At 31.9% G+C, this 20,671-nt stretch overlaps 1 pseudogene; it reads right to left on the bottom strand.

Moving 5' to 3' along the window:
- Nucleotides 1-16,668: 16,668 nt before the first annotated feature.
- LOC149556263 (uncharacterized protein C630.12-like) lies at nucleotides 16,669-17,585 on the bottom strand (annotated as a pseudogene).
- Between the last annotated feature and the right edge of the window lie 3,086 nt (nucleotides 17,586-20,671).

The following is a 20,671-nucleotide window of genomic DNA, read 5'->3' on the forward strand; positions in this document are numbered from 1 at the left end:
ACTGAATGACAATTCCAAGTATATAAGGATCAAGTAATATAGTATGTGTCAAGCACAATATTTTTCAAGCATCAAAAGGTTAACAAAGGTCAAGCAACAATAATGTCGAGCATCAGAATCAGTAAAGACTAAGCAATGCACAGTTTACATAAAAGTCAAAAATGGAACAAAGTTTTAGGTAAAACATTTATCAAGCCAACTTGGAAGGTTTATTAAGTTTTGAAGAGGTTGTTAAGAATATTTACATGATGTGGATCACATATCCTTACATGTATGTCCAATGATCAAGATGAAGAGGCAAAACATAGAACCATCTAGAAGACTTTTTCATGAAATGTTTAAATAGTGATGATCTTAACCTAGATCGTAACATGGTTAGAGTAAGAAAGGTAGAAAGAGGATTGTGTAGAATAGAATAAGATCAAAAGCCTTTCAAGGGTTTTGTTATAATCTAACAGAGCAAGTGACATATTCATAAGTAGTGAATGTGAAAGGGAAAGAAAAGTGTTATCAGATCAAAGGAGAGGATCAGTTAGTAAGGAGAAGACTCAAAATTAGCTTATAGAGAAAATTGAGAGTCAAGTACTAAGTTAGTTTTAATAGACTTGAATCAAGGTAAATCTCTTAACAGAGTGGTCTTAATAGATCTTTGTAAATCTTCTGATAGAGTCCTTACTTAGTTGTAAGTGTAAAATCCTTTAACAAGGTGAAACCTAACATTTTATTAAGTCTTTAATAGGATAGACTCCTCACAAGGTAGATCGTACTTTATGGTCAAACATCGTAACCTTAAATGGAGAAATTTATTACTATGGTAGTGAAGATTTGTGGGTGCTCCACCCCAATTTTACCTTCACCTTGGAGGGTTTTTGGGTAACAAATATTGTGTTATGTGTTATTACTTTCATGCATGTAATTGAAATTTTTTACATGTTACAACAAAGTTTACATTTATAGTTTTGTATGCATAAGTTATTATTGGATGTGGATGAATCTAAGAAAAGTATGAAATGTTATAGATTTTGATTCACCCTCCTCCCCTCCTAGTATCTAGTTTACAACTCCATAAATCAACATTGATCAAAATACTCAATGTCAAATTCAAAGAGAATTGTTGTCCATTTTTCAAGCTATCTAGTTAAGCTTGATTTGTTGAGAAAATATTTCAGAGGACCAATCTTAACCAGTAGTTGTGTAGTGTGCACAAGCATCTATTGTTTCAAATTTAGGGAGGAAAATTTGACTGCTAGGCAATCCTTCTTTATGTTTCTATTGTTTACCTCAAAAGAAACCAATGTTCTATTGATGTAGTAGATGGTGCACTCTTTATTATTCTCATCTTGCTTTTCCAATAATGCCCCCAATGATGTAGTTGTAACTGACATATAAAATATGAGTGGTTTTCCTTAGATAGGTGGCATCAGTATTAGGAGATTAGCCAAGTACTCTTTGATCTAATTCAAACTTTTTGCACACTCCTCTTTCTAGATGCACTTGACTCTCTTGTAGAGTGTCTTTAGAATGGTTGAGCTCTATTGGCTAGTTAAGAGATGAAGCATTGAATAGACTATAGTCATCCATGTAGTCTCCTAATTTGTCTTATATTGTGTGCATGTGGCATCTTCGTTAGGGCTTGAACCTTTTTAAGATTTGCCTCAATAGCCTTATCTAAAATAACATATACAAGAAATTTCCCTAAGGTGACTCCAAACATGAATTTCATAGGATTGAGATGTATTTTGAAATACTCCATGTGATCCAAGATCAAACCCAAGTCTATGAGACGTGTCATCATTTTATTTGATTTAGCCAGTGCATCATTGACACAATCTTCAATATTTTTATACATCAAAAACTTATCATCATGGATCTCTAATAAGTTGACCAAATATTTTTAAACAAAATGACATTGCATTCTAATAAAATTACCCCAAGAATAAGATAATTTTTCCTTCTCTTGGTTTACAAGAGAAATTTTTATTTGTTTATACTTAGAGAACTCATTCATCAGGGCATACATTTCATAACCCATGATCATATCCACTACCATGTTAGTGTCTTGTAGTGGAAAGTCATCATTTAAGAAAGCTTTCTTTAGGTGTTAGAAATTAGTATAGACTCTTATGAACTTATCATGCTTAAAAATAAGAACTATATTGGATATCCACTTTGTGTAGTCAATTGCTCTGATAAATCCCACTTGTAGGAGTTTCCATAGTTTGGGATTCACCAATAGAGAGACATGAAAGTGCATTTTTATGAGCATCTATTTGACAAGCTTGACACCTAGTGATATTCAAATATGGTGCATGATCACATCTACATCTAGGCTTGACATGTTAGAATAATTCCAAACAAACTTTATCTTCTTCTATGAAGAAGTTAGTAAATTATTTCTTCTCTTCTTCAGATAAGGATTCAACTAGATGGATAAAATGAGGAGCTTCTTCTATGACAATGTTCACTTATTTTGTGGGCTCAATGAAAATTGATGATCTATCCTAAAAATGACTAGGCAGGGTACCAATTATATCATCCTCAAGAATCTTAGGGAGGTTTTCACCTTTGGAAATGCCTTTTATTTTTACCATTTTCAGCTTTGATACCACCACTAGGTATTTTTCACCAACAAAGCACTTTTTTCTTGCTATTTTTCTATTATGGATAAGATACTTGATATTTATCTCAATCATATTGGTAGTTGATTCATTGGTGGAAGAGACTACATCCTTAACAATATTGAGGTAGAAGGCTAAAGTGTAGTCATTTTGAAAGATAGGAAGGTCAACTGGTTGATATTATTGGGACCAATAAATAATTTCATGGTGTACAAGGGATATGGAAGTGGAGGGATCAAGAGATTTGATGATATTTTCATCATACCTCGTAATGGGTAAATCAAGATATATAATGCCCTCTAACGAATAGCTACCTATTCTAATAAGGATCCTAACATTTTCATCTTAGTTTGCAAAGGAGATGTTCAAAAACAAATCATTCAACCTAATATTTGACATGTTAACTACGTCAAGTTAATCAACATACTTATGTACAACATTAATGTCCAACTCAATTGAAGCAACTAAAGTTGACAAACATTCTCGTTCTACTAACTTTGATATATTACCTTTATTTATTTCTAAGAACTAGGAGATGACCATGTTGATGTGTTCCACCCAAGGATCATCACTTTTGGAGTGAGATGGTGGTCGAGAAGAAGATATCTCTTCTTGATAGTTTGGAACATCCACTAAGGATTTTGTTGATTTTGTTGTTTCAATGCCCTAAAATTCCCCAAAGACCTCTAAAAATGAAAAATACTAAAACATAAAAAATACCATAAGTTATATTTTGATATTTTTTAGTGGAGAAAATGGGATTACTAATACATTTTATAATATTAGGTATGTGAGGTTAATTCATTTACTAGTCACTTCTACACTAAAATTTTATACAACAGAAAAAGGGGGTTCAAAACATAACTCTTAATATAACTCAAGTTAGATTAGAAAAATCCAAGGAGATAAAGGTATGCCAATGTTAAACCAAAATTATATCAACAAAGTATATAGGCAATTCCACTTTCATTCAATGAAAAGCTTGATTAAAGATGTGTAAATAAAAATGTGCAATTGGGCTAATTGATTAAATGGGAAGAGTAAGATAAATCTAGGTGCTAGATATATGCAATCAACCCACTTAAAATATGAAAATAGTTCTAGACTAAAAATTTAAATCAATGATAAGTTACTAACTTTCAAATGTGTAGAGTAATTCCTTTTCACTCTAAAAATCACAAATTTGAATCTAGAACAAACTTATGACGTTAGATTCACAATCATAATAGAAAATCTAGAAAATATTATTTTTTTCAAGGCTTTGAGAAGATGCTAGCCCAATGTTTATGTGCTTCGATTATTTATGATGAATTCACCATGTTTTAGGGACACAATAGAAAAGTTGACCAGACTTATTTGAAAATAATTTGGCAAGTGATTTTCAAATTGGTAGTTGCAACTTGGCTATGCTACTCCTACACATAAAAAAATGTGTTTTCTATTTTGGGTTGATGAGGACTTCCATTAGTCAAGACCTCGATTGAGGAATAAACCTTGAAATTGAATTGTAAAAATATGTTAGGAAAGAAAGACAAATATAAGTATTCACCTTTCTTGTAGAAACCCTCATCAACAAGGATTTGTAATTCTTGTATATTTTAGAGGTTGAATTTACAATGAAGGATGTAGGCAATCTCCACAAATGCAATGGATATATGAAAACCATATCATGAAGACATGGATCAAAATATGTAATAATAAAGAAGATTATGAATGCCTCAATGTGATCTCCTCCCTTGATGGCCAATAATACACTTGATGGCAAAGATGAAATTCTTACAAAGGATCCTTAAATCTTTGAATGTCATGAGTGCTTGATGAAAATATACTTGCTTCAATCCTTGAAATTTATTATATGTCTTGATAGCTTTTGGATTTCTCATTATATCTTATAGATGTTTCATGATATGAAAATGAAGTGCCCAAGATTCCTTTAATACTAGTTTTTGGGTGCAAAAACAAAGCAAGCTAACAAGGTCACTCGAATTTACAACTTATAGCTCCAAGAAAAAACTTTCCCTCGAGTATTTAAAATCCCCAAGGAATATATTGACTTGGGTTTACCTATTCTAGGGTTGACTCAAAGGGATCTAATCCTAAGGTCTCAGACACTACATTGATGAAAGTGGAAGATACCAGGAGAAAGAGATGATTGAGCACAATTCCATTTATGGCCCATAAGGTCACTAAAGGATGAGTGCTAAAAGGTCTTAAAATATGGGTGCTTTAATTTTAAGCCAATACAAGTTATTTTTCATTTCTTCTCAATTTTAGATAGTACAAGTATTTTTCCATTTCTTCCTATGCAAACACCTTTCATATCATTCTAATTATGTTATGATCAAGAAGTTTCCTCTCTCAGGATGGGATCCTACCTTGGGTCCTATGTAGAATCATTAAATGAAGAATCTAAGGGAGATCCAATCTAGTAGAAATCCATTCCAAAAGAAATATAATCTAGAATAAATTCTCAGAAAAGTAATCAATCTTTCACTTTCAAAATCAAAGTGCTCTTGTTGGGCCCAAAAGATAGAAATTGCAATTGCAATGAGGGGTTGAATTAATTATGTTCATATAATTAAAATATAATTGAAACTTTAATTAACCAAGATAAGATATCAAAGATAAATATTAAATAAAGATCCACATCACATAACACTAGATATATTCTCAAGGAAGCCCTCTTAAAATAAAACCCTGATGGGATTCAAACCCACAAGATGAAATTTACTTTTTTAACATTCTACTTAGTTAAGAGAAAATGGAGAACAAAATGATACACTTCAAAGCACAAGATTATAACCAAATCTACAAGCTTACTGCCAAGATCTCATTGCCTAAAATACAATTATAGAGTTGGCCCTCAATCAAGTTCACTAATCTAATATTTGATTATGAAAGAGTGGATATATTGTCCATTATGAAAGAACCAATAATAACATCTCTAATGTCAATATAGTTCCAAAGGATTATAACTTTTGCCTCAAATCTAGAACATGTTAAATATATTTCTTCACCTTCCTTCATACACATCACATAGTCTCTCATCATCTCTCAAAAACAAAAATTGATCTCTCATTTATCTATATTGCATCAACTAGATGTAGGAGTCAACCAAATACAATAAAATATATAAACATTATACTTTATCTCCAATTCAATCTAAATCAAGTTGATTGGGACTTAGATAGGACCTAAATCATCAACCACAGACACCTATAGCCAAAGCACCATAAGGAATCACAAAATATTACTCCATCAAGTTAGCTACGACCCAAATGAATAAACATCAACAAACTACCAAAACAAAACAAAAAAATCCAATTTATTCAATCAATGTAGACCAATAGCACAATCATCACACAATAAAAGAAACAACTATCATGATTACTATTCATAACCTTTCAACCACCATCAACTAAAAATTTCAAACACTTCTTTGTATTGAGAAATAGAAACACTAAAATACAAAATTCTATTATACCAAAATGATATCATGTTGCATTCTTAATCATGAATAACACTAGATGAGGGTACAATGATAAGTCCCAATAAAAACACCATCTTCACAACCTATAAAACATCAAATCCAATCCATACTAAAGAAAATACTCATCCCTTGAACATAAGAACACTATAACACCAATAACAAAAATGTTCATCATAGCTCACTCAAAAAGTCAAGAGAACCTTTGTAAGTTGACCAAAATCAACTATTGTATACATATTAGAAACTCCAAAAAGAATTGTATCATAAGATCTTAAATAATTCATTTGATTATTAGAAATTATTTGAACTAAATGATCAAACTCATTATCGCTAACAACAAAAGAATGTTGGCATCAATGATAAAACATGAATATCAACACATACCCATCACTCTTCCAATAATATACTCAATTAGACATCCAAAAGTCTCCCACTTTGACATTAATGGAAACATATGGAGTCAAAAAATAGTCAATCCATAAAGTCTCACTATATCCATTTGATCGCTCTAAATATCCATCTTACTAACCTCAAAAATATGTTGTCCTCATAAATATAATATGTATTGATTTTTTTTTCACTCACACATCTCTCCCTATTCCACATCAATGGAAAATGACCAGAGATATCAAAGTATAAACTCACCTCAAAAGGTTGATTATGAATTTGCAATACCTAACCAAACAAGACTTCTCTTCATTAGAAAAATTCTCTACCACATCAATCAAGAATAAGATATTTTAAAAATGTACTGAGTTGATGTCATCCTTAACATCTTTAGCTTTAATATGTTGGGGAAATAACCCCAAGTTTTCCTTAGATATAAGTTCAATTGCATTGGGTTCATAAAGGATATTTTAAAATAGTAGTAATCTCTTTCTTAGTCAATACATTATCTAATATAACTTCATTATCAATGGCTTTCCCCCTCAAAAAATGTCACTTAAAAGAAATATGATTTGCTCTTGAGTGTTGCATAGGATCCTCTGAAATATTTATAACATTTGAGTTATCACAATGAATAACAATAGGTTTGTCAATGTTTATCCTCAAATATTTCAAAATTTTCTTCATCCAAAACACTTGAGTGGATTTATTAATAGAAACAACATATTCAGCTTTAGTAGTAGATTGAGAAACACTTTCTTTTTTTTACTTGACATCCAAGAGGTTATTCTCTTACACAAAAATAATGCACAACTACTAGCATTTTTTCTATCATCCAAATTACATGTCCAATCAACATTAGTATATGACCAAAGTGTGAAATCATTGTCCTTACCAAAACATGATCCATAACCAAATTCTCTCTTCAAATATTTGTGTACTCTTTTAATAGAAACAACATGTGATTCCTTTAGACTGGCTTAAAGTCCAACCATAACACCAACAAAATTTACAATATCATGCCTATCTGAGTCAAGCAAAGTAATCCTTTGATCATTTATTTCTATCTAGTTTGATTTGCATGAGAGCATTAAACATCTTTAGTCAATTCACAACTAATTATCCTAGGAGTGCTAATAGGTTTTGAATCTTCCATGCCAAATTTCTTCAGCAATTTTCTAACATACTTGGACTATGTAAAAAAAAATCATTTTTTTGATTGTATAATTTGGATTCCAAGAAATATCTTTCTCACCTATCATAGAAATCTCAAATTCTTTTTTCATTTCATTATAAAAAAAAATTACTTATATTGTCATACCACCAAATGTGATATCATTAACAAAAATGTCAACAAACAAGTTATTATCATCAACCACTTTCAAATGTAAATTACTATCAACAACATCTTTATTCAATCCAATATGTTTTATGTACCTATCAAATTTGTCATATCGGGCTCTAGGAACTAATTTAATCCATACATGGCTTTCTACAATAAATAAACCATATCTGGACTGTATTCATTAATAAAAATTCATCGAGTTGTTCAATATAATCATCTGCCTCTAATTTACCATTCAAAAATGCAGACTTAACATCCATATTAAAGTTTTTGTAAGTTACATAAAAAAGAAGTAATCTAATAATGACTAGAATTTTTTCTTGACATTGACTATGTTGAATTGAAGGTGGTGGATTTTTTGCCTTGCTAACTTTGTTATACTTTAATCTTTTAATTATCTAGTGCTAGTAACCTTTTTGTTTGTGGAATTGATGCTTCTTGGGTTTATTGTTAAGTATTAGAATTCGCACCCAGTATTGAACTGAAAAAGTTTAGTAATCCTGACTTAACATGGGAATCCCTTCACTTCATGGGACATGCAAATGAAATGAGGCCTCCAGATTCTAGGCCAGCTCCTATTAGATATTCAGTGATATTTCCAAGATCCTAACTTAAACTCAAGGAAAAGGGAAGAAATTACTAAAAATGAACCTAAACCTATAGCCTAAACTAAGAGATGGTGATACACCAAAATGATATGGAAAACTTAAACACACTTAATAGAGAAGGATTAGACAGCTACTTGGAGTTCATGCAAAAAACACATCTTTCTGTAAAGACCTGCATAAATAATTTGTAATAAGGTTTTAAAACACAAACTACAACCTGCAAGTAGACTTACTTTCCTACACCCAAGTGCTGAAATGAGACAAACTAATAAGGAACAATAAAAGCTCACAAATTACTTCATCAGATCATTTTGATACACACACAGAACTATAGGAAGAAAGAAGACTTAACAAGTAACACCAAAATAACATGAACACAATTATGTCACCTGTATTGAATTTTCCAAGATGAATTACAAATTCTACAAAAAGGAATAAGGACTCAAAATAGAAGTAACATCCACTTCTCTGCATAATCAAAACTCCTTAAAAATGAGTTGCAAAACTCATTAAGTACAACCTCAACCCCTTGGGTCGAATGTAGAGAGATAGCCTCAAAAAGAGGACTTAGAAACTTCTAAAATTAAGTCCTAACCCTAAGAAAATCCCACTAAGTCATTAAGAACCCTATGAATCACTCAAAACTGCCCATGAAATGCTCCAACAGCCAAGAAAGACCCCCAAACTGACTTGATAAAGACAAATCCAACCCAAAAATCCTATATTCCCTCCTAGAAGAATTCCTAATGTTTGCATAATGACTTCTTCTTCAAAGGAATGAAATACATAAGGTCAAAGCATAAACTTTCTTTTTTGCATTTTTAAATAGGAATTAACATTTAATGATTTATAATTTATCATTAAATATTAATCCTTTGCAATATTGGATTATTGCAAAAAAGAAAATAAAATCCCCTTATTTACATTTTAAAATAAGAAATAATAATAATAAATGATTTATATGTATCATTTAATAATATCTCCTTACAATATTTACACTTATCCAAAAAGAATATTCCTAACACAAAAACCCCCTAAGGTATAATATAAACTAACCCCTACCTCAATAAGCATATAAAACTTCAAAAGGGATTAAAATCCCATAATGTAACCTGCGAACTTCAAAAATTATGAAAAATGAAAAGGGCATGAGGAAAGCTCAAATACCCTAAAAATATTTTCATTTTGGCATTTTGCATTTTCACTTGGAAAGAATTAGAAAAGTCAAGAGGACCTATGAGGGTTTTTCGGTTTGTAATGGTTGCTACTGTGAATCTTGCTACTTGTGGAGGGTTTCACTGCCACCATGCATGAAAACACTATTTTTAAATGCCACCATGAAAGGGATTTGCTGGAGACGTTTATTGATGACCATCTATTGGGTAAGAATGATTTATATCATTCCTTGTTCATTCTTTGATCACAAATGTTGTTTGAATGTTCTATGCCGCCATGAGAGATTTATTGTTGTCCTTGTCATTTTCAAATTTGTTGTTCTAGTTTTCTTCTCTCCATTTGAGCTTGCTGGTCAGAAGCCGCCATTGTTCTTTTTTGCCAGAATTGAAATGATAGAGCCTTTATTATTTTTCCAATACCTTCTTCATGACTTTTAATTGCAAAAAACCCCATCATAAATGGTGAGGAATCAAACTTCAAGATTAAAGCCAAAAGTATAAAGCCCAATACAATACGTATTGTGATTGACATGGCATATATGGTATAATTTTTAATATTCTCTAAAAGATTGCATGATTGAGACTTGGCTCTATGAGAACTATGTCGGAAGCACTTCTTGTTGTTGTAGCACTTCTATATCTACCTTTTTGAATGCGGGTGCATCATTAACACCATCACCAATGTTTCCACATATATGATTTCTTTTGTTACTGTTGTATCTTTTTTGTAGAAGATCTATGTTTTCCACGATTGGAATTTGAAATTTTTTGAGTATCCTTTCTGAATTAGATGCATGACACCTTCTGCATCCCAAACCATATCATAATCATAATTTGCATCCTCGTCATTTTATTTTATGCCACCTTTTGATGGGGTTGCAATTGTTGTTTCTACAAGTTCTATCAATTTTAGATAACAACATGAATGATGGGTACAAGTTACCCTACTACCAACTGAAGGTCTCAACTATATGCTCTAGAATAGGCCTGCTTGGTGTTGGATGAGATACTGTACATTGATTGTGATCATGGCCTGAAAGGACAAGGATAGGCTTGATAAGATCTAGAAGGTGAGCTGATGTATCCTCACTCAAATACTTTTGATAATTATTTCTTAAATACTAAATCTTCCATTTGAAATTATCTAGTTTAAAACTGGTGAGGAACAGTATGCACCACAAGGTGTGTCATTTGGTTTCTAAAGTGGAATGTGAGTCAAGAGAATTCTTGGGAGTGGATTTCCATCTGCTAATATGTTTTGAATGAAGTTCCATGAACTAGAGGTATAATTTTCATTCATAGATCCATCAAGAGTCTGAGCATTGATGACAATGAATTCCATGCTCCCAATCTTCAAGTGGTAATTAGTCTCCCCATACACTCTCTCAAATCATTCAATAACTCTGGTTTGTGGGAATGAAACCTTGCATAACCAATATCATGGTTCCCTGAGAGACAGTGAACTGGAATACCAGAAAATCTTGATTTTGAGCCTCTTTGAGTTTGATCAAACACATGTTTAAAATGTTCTGCTGATTCTTTGAGTTTCTTATTCCCAATTTTTCTATTTTCCTGATACTTTTTTGCATGGCTTTTGCATAGAAACCTCTTAACTTTTAGCATTGCTTGAGGTATTTCATGTTAGTTATCTATCATGCTTTTCTGCAGTAAGTTATATATTTCAATGGTATCAATCATTATTTCTTTGCTATAATCTTTTGTATCTTGTAGCATATTATTTATGAGGTTCAAGCACACGCTCATGACACCCATAAATAACTTTTATTTCTATTTCTTTGGAAGGCTTACTACAAAATATCTTTCAGCATTGCATTAAATATAGCTTACTTTCTTTTTGTAATGAAATGCATTAACTAGATAGAATATGTGTAGAAGTATAGATATTCAGTCATTGCTTGGATCCTTCGGGATCTAATATCATTTCCCTTCATTTTTTGTAGCTGCTGAAGAACACAAAGCTTGGAGCTGGATGACAAACATGTAAGGGAATTCATAACCAGTCAAAGCAAAAGGCAATGACTGGTTATTTCTATCCTCACTTCTTTCTTTTGAACATATTTATTTGTTTGTGTATTCCTTTATGAAAGAAAGTTAGTATAGTGAGCTATACTCACAGCTTCTGTGAGATCTTTTCCTTTCAGCATATCAATTCATTTCACTCTTCTGTAAAAATTAGTTGTATATTTGAAAATGAATAATACAAGGACATTTCTATTTTTTGTAAAGTGAGTGGCACTTATGTACTTTTCTTGTCTAAATACTTAAATCTTACACGTGAAAAATTTTAGTAATATTTTTGGTGACTTTTGTTGTATGTCTACCTACTAGACATTTGACCAGTTTGCTCTTATTCATTAGGCATGGAGTCTAAATTATGCATTCCTAGCACCTAGACCTAATAGAAAGAAATTTCTAAAGTTACTGGTTTAGTTTTGGATGCATTTACGTGAGCTTAGTCAGACCTAAACTCTTATTAGATTGATGGGTATGCAAGGTCAAAACTTAAGTATCAACTTTAGAAGTTGAAACCATCATAGTTGACCATTTGGTTTATGTGTGGATGAATATATGGGCTGAATGGATGCATGTATGTAGTCGATGCATGGATATGCATGTATGTATGGCTGGTAGCTAGACATATTTATTTGTAGTGATATGTATATGTGTATGTATGTGTGTACTGGATATGAGTATGCATTCAATCAATGGGTGGAAATGACTACTTAACAACATAAACTAGCAACTTGATTAACCTAGACTACCAAACAAGTAGAAAACTAGCCTAGAATAGAAAATGAAAACTAACATGTGCTTGGATAACACTTAGGGAAAATGAAACAAACACCTAACCTACCCTAAATTAATCAGTACAAAATTGATCAAACAAATCCATTTATAGATTGTGAAAAATAGCTTCCGTTTCTCCTTAGGATACAATAGTTTACATGCGTAAGGATAGCTAATAAGAAATGAAGTACACACAATTTTGTAAAGAACTGATGCACTACCAAGACATGAATAAATTGACTCACCTCCACCAATAGATTCTTCTTTTTATTATCCAAGGGCAGATAAGTGAGTTGGGCCTCAGCTTCAACTTCATTCGAATATTCATGTTTGAACACAAACATGACTGGTTTTTCTTGGCTAGACTCCATTCTTACTAAGTGCCTAATGGGACAACCTCTGGAGATTAAAAACTTTGAACTCATCTTGTAAGCTCCTTGTTATGGTTCATCATGACTCTCCTACATAATTGCTTTCCATTTCATCTCCTCCTCCTGATTTAGAGGCTCACCATCTAAAATTTCAGCACCAAGATTTTCACAGAAATCTTTGATAATGCTATCAAAACATTCCTCTCCCAGAACCTCGTCATCTTTCATATCTTGAGTGGATACTTTGTCAAGCGTAACTTCATCATTTATGTCCTTTTATTGCAAAGCTTGGATGGATATGTTTTGAACATGAATAATTCCCTCCTACTCTATAAATAGGGGTAATTCATCAGAGGAACACATAATGGTTTCCTCTTTACCCACGTCTTTTGTTGCAACTAATAGAGCTTCTTCATCATGTTGTTCAAAAACTTGTTATTCCAACTAGGCTTGCATAGCTACTTCTTCATTCTGTAATTCTAAATGAGATAAAGTGACCTCATTTTCAATCTCTTGACTTTGGATTGGCTCACATGGGGCATCTTTGACAAGATTTGGCATTTCATAACTAGGATACCTGGTCCATGAAAACTGACATGTCTGCTGAACATCTTGATTACTAAAAGGTTCTTGATATGACTGAATGGGGGAACTAAAAAGATGGTTTGGCTATCTATTCTCATTCAAGGGTTCTTTTAGGGGATGATGTATTGGATTGGTTGAACTATGAGCCTTGAAAAATGGAACCTTTAGCTTCAAAAATTGAGTTGGGGATTGAGAATAAGTTTCTACCTTAAAACTTGGAATCACAGGGTTTGAAACTTCTTCACTCACAAAATGAATAGGAAAATGGACTACTAATTGAGCCTCTAACTCTTGTACTTGTGCAAGTAGCAATCTCATTTGCTCCTCCTTCTCTTGAATTTACTGAGCAAGTAATTCTTCATGATGAGCCTAAGCCTCCTTGCTCTTCCTGAATTCATTCACTAGGACTTCCATTTTCTCACTATACTCCTTTAGTTTTTTATCATGAACTCTTAATGCTTGGTGAACATTCTTTTCATTCTTCAACTTTTGTTCTTCTAACTCTTTTGCATGAAACTCTTCATTAGTTGTTAATGTTATTTGAGAATCTTCTTCTTTTGCAACTACAACAATAGTAACCTTTATCATTTCTTCTTCATAAACTTTTTGCAATGTTGTGATATTGCTTGTAATGGTGGCTTGACTTTTTTGTTGTCCTATAATGACTTCATCATACTGCTTCCATCTGGCATCAAATTGCTCCTTTGCTTATGTTTGCATCTACTTTTTTTGTGTCTCCAACAGCTTTTCATAGTATTTTCTTTGCTCGTCCACCTCTCTATGATGTTTCTCCTAAACAATCAACATCTCTTGTTATTGGGTATGAGCTCAAAAACCAGGCACTTATTGCTGCATATCAAATCTATTTTACTCTTCAAAGTGATGCATCTCTTCATGAGGCTACTACTACACATGTTGATGCTTCCAAAATCCTTCAGCAAGGGTGGTCGGGCGGTCAACATAAGATGAATGTTGTTTTTTGAATTCTGGCATGAAACTAGCAATAAACCCATTTTGAGATGACTAAAATTTAGAGAATGAAGGAAGAATTTCATGAAATGGAGGATGGTAATCCATTTCAAGTGCTAAATCTACTTAAAACAAGTAGATATGATCTTTGAGTCTCCAGATATGCAAAATAATGATCTCTCAAAGGTTTATAACCTACTGGATGCATATCAAACCAACAAGAACTATGAGAAATATGACCTTCATGTCCCACCGGGTGTGCCAAAACTATTAAGTATCAGAATTTGTACCTAGTACTAAACTAAAAAAGTTTAGTAATCTTGACTTAACATGGGAATCACTTCACTTCATGGGACATGCAAATAAAATGAGACCTCTGGATTCTAGGATGGATCCTATTAGATATTCAATGATATTTCCAAGATCCTAACTTAAACTCAGGGAAAAGGGAAGAAATTGTTGAAAATGAACCTAAACCTATAGCCTAAACTAGGAGATGGTGATACACCAAAATGATATGGAAAACTTAAACACACTTAACAGAGAAGGATCAGACAGCTACTTGGAGTTCATGCACAAAACACATCTTTCTGTAAAGACCTGCATAAATAATTTGTAATAAGGTTTTAAAACACAAACTACAACCTGTAGGTAGACTTACTTTCCTACACCTAGGTGCTGAAATGAGACAAACTAATAAGGAACAATAAAAGCTCACAAATTACTTCATCAAATCATTTTGATACACACACAGAACTGCAGGAAGAAAGAAGGCTTAACAAGCAACACCAAAATAACATGAACACAATGAGTTCACCTATATTGAATTTCCTAAGATGAATTACAAATTTTACAAAAAATAATAAGGACTCAAAACAGAAGTCACATCCTTTTCTCTGCATAATCAAAACTCCTAAAAAATGAGTTGCAAAATTCATTAAGTACAACCTCAACCCCTTGGGTCGAATGCAAAAAGATAGCCCCAAAAAGAGGACTTAGAAACTTCTGAAATTAAGTCCTTACCCTGAGAAAATACCACTAAGTCATTAAGAACCCTATGACTCACTCAAAACTACCCATGAAATGCTCCAACAGCCAAGAAAGACCCCCAAACTGACTTGATAAAGATAAATCCGACCCAAAAAGCCTATATTCCCTCCTAAAAGAATTCCTAATGTTTGCATAATGACTTCTTCTTCAAAGGAATGAAATACATAAAGTCAAGGCATAAACTTTCTTTTTTGCATTTTAAAATAGGAATTAACATTTAATGATTTATAATTTATCATTAAATATTAATCCTTTATAATATTGGATTATTGCAAAAAAGATAATAAAATCCCCTTATTTGAATTTTAAAATAAGAAAATAATAATAATAAATGATTTATATGTATCATTTAATATTATTTCCTTACAATATTTACACTTATGCAAAAAGAACATTCCTAACACAAAAACCCCCTAAGGCATAATATAAACTAACCCCTTCCTCAACAAGCATATAAAACTTCGAAACGGATTAAAATCCCATAATGTAACCCACAGACTTCAAAAATTATGAAAAATGAAAAGGGCATGAGGAAAGCTCAAATACCCTAAAATAGTTTTCATTTTGGCATTTTGCATTTTCACTTGGAAAGAATTAGAAGGGTTGGGAGGAACTATGAGGGTCTTTTGGTTTGTAATGGCCGCTACTGTGAACCTTGCTGGTTGTGGAGGGTTTCACTGCCACCATGCATGAAAACATTGTTTTCAAATGCTGCCATGAAAAGGATTTGTTGGATACATTTATTGATGACCATCTAATAGGTAAGAATGATTTATATCATTCCTTGTTCATTCTTTGATCACAACTGTTGTTTGAATGATGTATGCCACCATTGGAGATTTATTGTTGTTCTTGTCATTTTTGAATTTTTTGTTCTAGTTTTCTTCTCTCCATTTGAGCTTGCTGGTCTGAAGCCGCCATTTTTCTTTTTTGCCAGAACCAAAATGATAGAGTTTTTATTGTTTTTCCAATATCTTCTTCATGACTTTTAATTGCAACAAACCCCATCATAAATGGTGAGGAATCAAACTTTGAGGTTAAAGCCAAAAGCATAAAGCCCAATACAATACATATTGTGATTGAGATGGCATATATGGTATAATTTTTTATATTCTCTAAAAGATTGCATGACTGAGACTTGGCTCTATGAGAACTATGTCAGAAGCACTTCTTATTGTTGCAGCACCTCTATATCTACCTTTTTCAACGCGAGTGCATCATTAACACCATCACCAGTCATTTCACATATATGATTTCTTTTGTTACTGTTGTATCTTTTTCGTAGAAGATCTACTTTCGCCATGATTGGCATTTGAAATTTTTTTAGTATCCTTTATGAATCAGATGCATGACACCTTCTGCATCCCAAACCATATCATAATCATAATTTGCATCCTCATCCTTTTATTTTATGCCACCTTTTGATGGGGTTCCAATTGTTGTTTCTACAATTTCTGTCAATTTTAGATAACAACATGAATGATGGGTACAAGTTACCCTATTGCTAACTGAAGGTCCCAACTATATGCTCTAGAATAAGCCCACTTGGTGTTGGATGAGATACTATACATTGATCATGATCATGGCCTGAAAGGACAAGGATAGGCTTGATAAGATCCAAAAGGTGAGCTGATGTATCCTCACTCAAATAGTTTTGATACATTATTCCTTGAATACTAGATCTTCCATTTGAAATTCTCTGGTTTATAACTGGTGAGGAATGGTATGCACCACAAGCTATGTCATTTGGTCTGTAAAGTGGAATGTGAGTCAAGAGAATTCTAGGGAGAAGATTTGCATCTGTTGATATGTTTTGAATGAAGTTCCATGAACTAGAGGTATAGCTTTCACTCATAGATCCATCAAGAGTCTGAGCATTGATGACAATGAATTCCACGCTCCCAATCTTCAAGTGGTAATTAGTCTCTCAATACACTTTCTCAAATCATTCAATAACCTCTGGTTTGTGGGAATGAAACCTTGCATAACCAATATCATGGTTCCCTGAGAGATAGTGAACCGGAATACCAGACAATATTGATTTTGAGCCTCTTTGAGTCTAATCAAACACATGTTCAAAATGTTTTACTGATTCTTTGAGTTGCTTATTCCTAGTTGTTATGTTTTCCTGATACTTTGTTACATGGATTTTGCATAGAAACTTCTTAACTTTCGGCATTGCTTGAGGTATTTCTTGTTAGTTATCTTTCATGCTTTTCTATAGTAAGTTATATATTTTAGTGGTATCAATCATTATTTCTTTGTTATAATCTTTTGTATCCTATAGGATATTATTTACGAGGTTCAAGCACGGGCTCCTGACACCCATAAATAACTTTTATTTATATTTCTTTGGAAGGCTTGCTGCAAAATATCTTTCAGCATTGCATTAAATATAGCTTACTTTCTTTTGTAACGAAATGCATTAACTAGATAGAATATGTGTAGAAGTATAGATATTCATTCATTTCTTGGATCCTTCGGGATCTAATATCGTTTCCCTTCATTTTTTGCAGCTCTTGAAGAACACAAAGCTTGGAGCTGGATGATGAACATGCCAGGGAATTCATAACCAGTCAAAGCACAAGGCAATGACTGGTTATCTCTATCACTTCTTTCTTTCGAAATTATTTATCTGTTTGTGTATTCCTTTATGAAAGAATGTTAGTATAGTAAGATATACTCACGGCTTGTGTGAAATTTTTTCCTTTCAACATATCAATTCATTTTTCTCTTTTTTAAACATCAATTGTATATTTGAAAATGAATAATACAAGGACATTTCTATTTTTTGTAAAATGAATGGCACTTATGTACTTTCCTTGTCTGAATACTTAAATTTTACACATGTGCAAAATTTTAGTAACATTTATTTTGACTCACTATGTCATAGACATTTTTTGCCAAAATGCATATCTAAAAGCCTATTTGAATCTATGATTCCCTATTGGAAATAGTATAGTGATACTAAAACCCTCATTAGAGGAGAAGAATGAAAAGCTTCTATAGATACCCTTATTTTTCTAGTCTGGATTGACAAAAGCAAGTTTTGGTTGTTGTCTCTATAGTAATTCTTTAGAATTACCTTCAACCTTACATAATTTTAGTATATTTTTCTTCTTCTTTGGACAATGAAAGGTTGATAGGTTGAAGAAAGCTTAAATTAAGCATGATGTCAAAAACATCGTTGGCAACATGCTAGAGAAAAATTCTTGACATAGAATCTATATTGTTTCAATCTAGTCTCTTAGGGATGATTCTTTTCTATATTGAAACATTGTGATCTTGTAGATTTTTTCCACTTTGGTTGTAATCTATGCAAGAGATTGAGATTAAAACTAACAATGAACCATTCTGAGGTCATTTTTTCTTATTTGGTTAGGAATTTGATGTTGAAATATGTAACAAGTTTACTTTTTATTGATGACAAATACATCAAATTTAAAATCCTCCAACCAAAACAATCATTTTAATTTTATATATTTTATAATTTAATTTTAATATTTTTATGTTATTGATACATGACTTGTTAAATTTGCTAAATTATTTATTTCCTTACATAATAAGATGAAAATATTCAGAAAAATGATTGTTAGAAATAATGAAAACATAAATGATTTTGACATGACAAGGAGGGTCAATTATCTTAGCACAAGTAGTTCCTAGAATACTATCTCAACAAGTTTACTTTACAAATAGGGTTTTCTATAATTAAAAAATGGGTGTCAAATGGATCTATCTTTTATGCAGACTAAAAATAAGTATGAATAAGGACAAACAATATGGAGAAAAGGGAAATGCCAAATAAATTGGGTTGTTGAAATGAAATATGCACATAATATTAGTCTCCCTTGAATAGTGTGCCAACAAGAAGATGCTCTTGGCCCTATTATAAGAACCCACATTAAATCTAATCCAATTTCAATATAATCGCCTTTTACATATACTCAAATTAATGCATGTCAAAATTCTTTTTACACAATTGGACCATAGGAGTTTAAGGGCTATTAATTGAGATAGTTTTGGTATCTCCAACAATCATAATTGAACGTTACAATGGAGTAAAGGGCATCTTATGACATATTTACACAATAATAGAAATATCATATATAGTTAACTCTTTGGTCATGCTCATAATTTCTTGGTTTTCTAATGTTAGATAAACCATTCCTAAATCTCATGTTTCTTCGCATGTGGGGAAAGGCCAAAAAGATACATCCAAAAAAATGTTCCTCTAAGAAAATTTATGTTTCTCTGTCTTTAAATTAAGAGTTGTACTCATTGCTTAGACTAATTTGGCAATCCATTAATAACTATTCCAGACACAATTTTTGTGTCATCATTGTACTTAAATTCCATATTTTTTGGAGAAAATGTAAGTATATTTTGTATCAAGTAGAGGAGAGTCATGTATATCTAATAGAGTCTTCTCATAGCCAACAAAGTTCTTAAATGAGTCACCCTTTGATTATTTTTTTGAAAATTTTATTTTATTTTTATTATTATATGAGTATTTATCTCTTATTTTTAATATTACACATTTATCAATTTTAAGTGAAAAAAACACTACATTAGTGCATCTCTATTTAGATATATATATATATATATATATATATATATATATATATATATATATATATATATATATATATATATATATATATATATATATATATATATATATATATATATATATATATATATATATTGCCATTAATGGAGGGAAACAAGTGTTGATCTTTGTAACTATTTACTAGTTAAGCTGTCTATATTTTTTTAATTATGGTAGGTAATCTTGAATTGGCATAAACTATTATTCACATTCATGCAACATATGATGGAAAGATTAGTTTAACTAATGTCTATTTGATGCATACATCCATGGATGGAAGTCGAGCTATGTAGTTACAACTAATTTCTAATGGCTTGGTTGTAATGGATAGAGACAATCTTCACTATCAAAGTCACTGAAGCTAATCTATGTTTGGCCATGGAAGGAGAATTTCTACTATAAGAGTCACCTTTATTAATATCTATTCATATTAAGCTGCCATTGATAAAAGAAAACCTATGTGATAAAATATTAATAGTTACTCATTGTTTGGCATATGCTACCATTAACAAAGTTAGTCTACCCAAGAAAACTCAGTCCATACCCACAATTGTTCCTGACATTTTTTAGTCTTAACTTCAACTACTAGTGGGCTTCTTGCAATGCCACTCTGTCTACGCAAAGACTCCATCTCTTCTAGAGGTTTTGCTTGA

The sequence above is a fragment of the Cupressus sempervirens genome, chromosome 5, assembly GCF_028749045.1.
Source record: "Cupressus sempervirens isolate cs-2001-9-10 chromosome 5, ASM2874904v1, whole genome shotgun sequence".
NCBI lineage: Eukaryota > Viridiplantae > Streptophyta > Pinopsida > Cupressales > Cupressaceae > Cupressus > Cupressus sempervirens.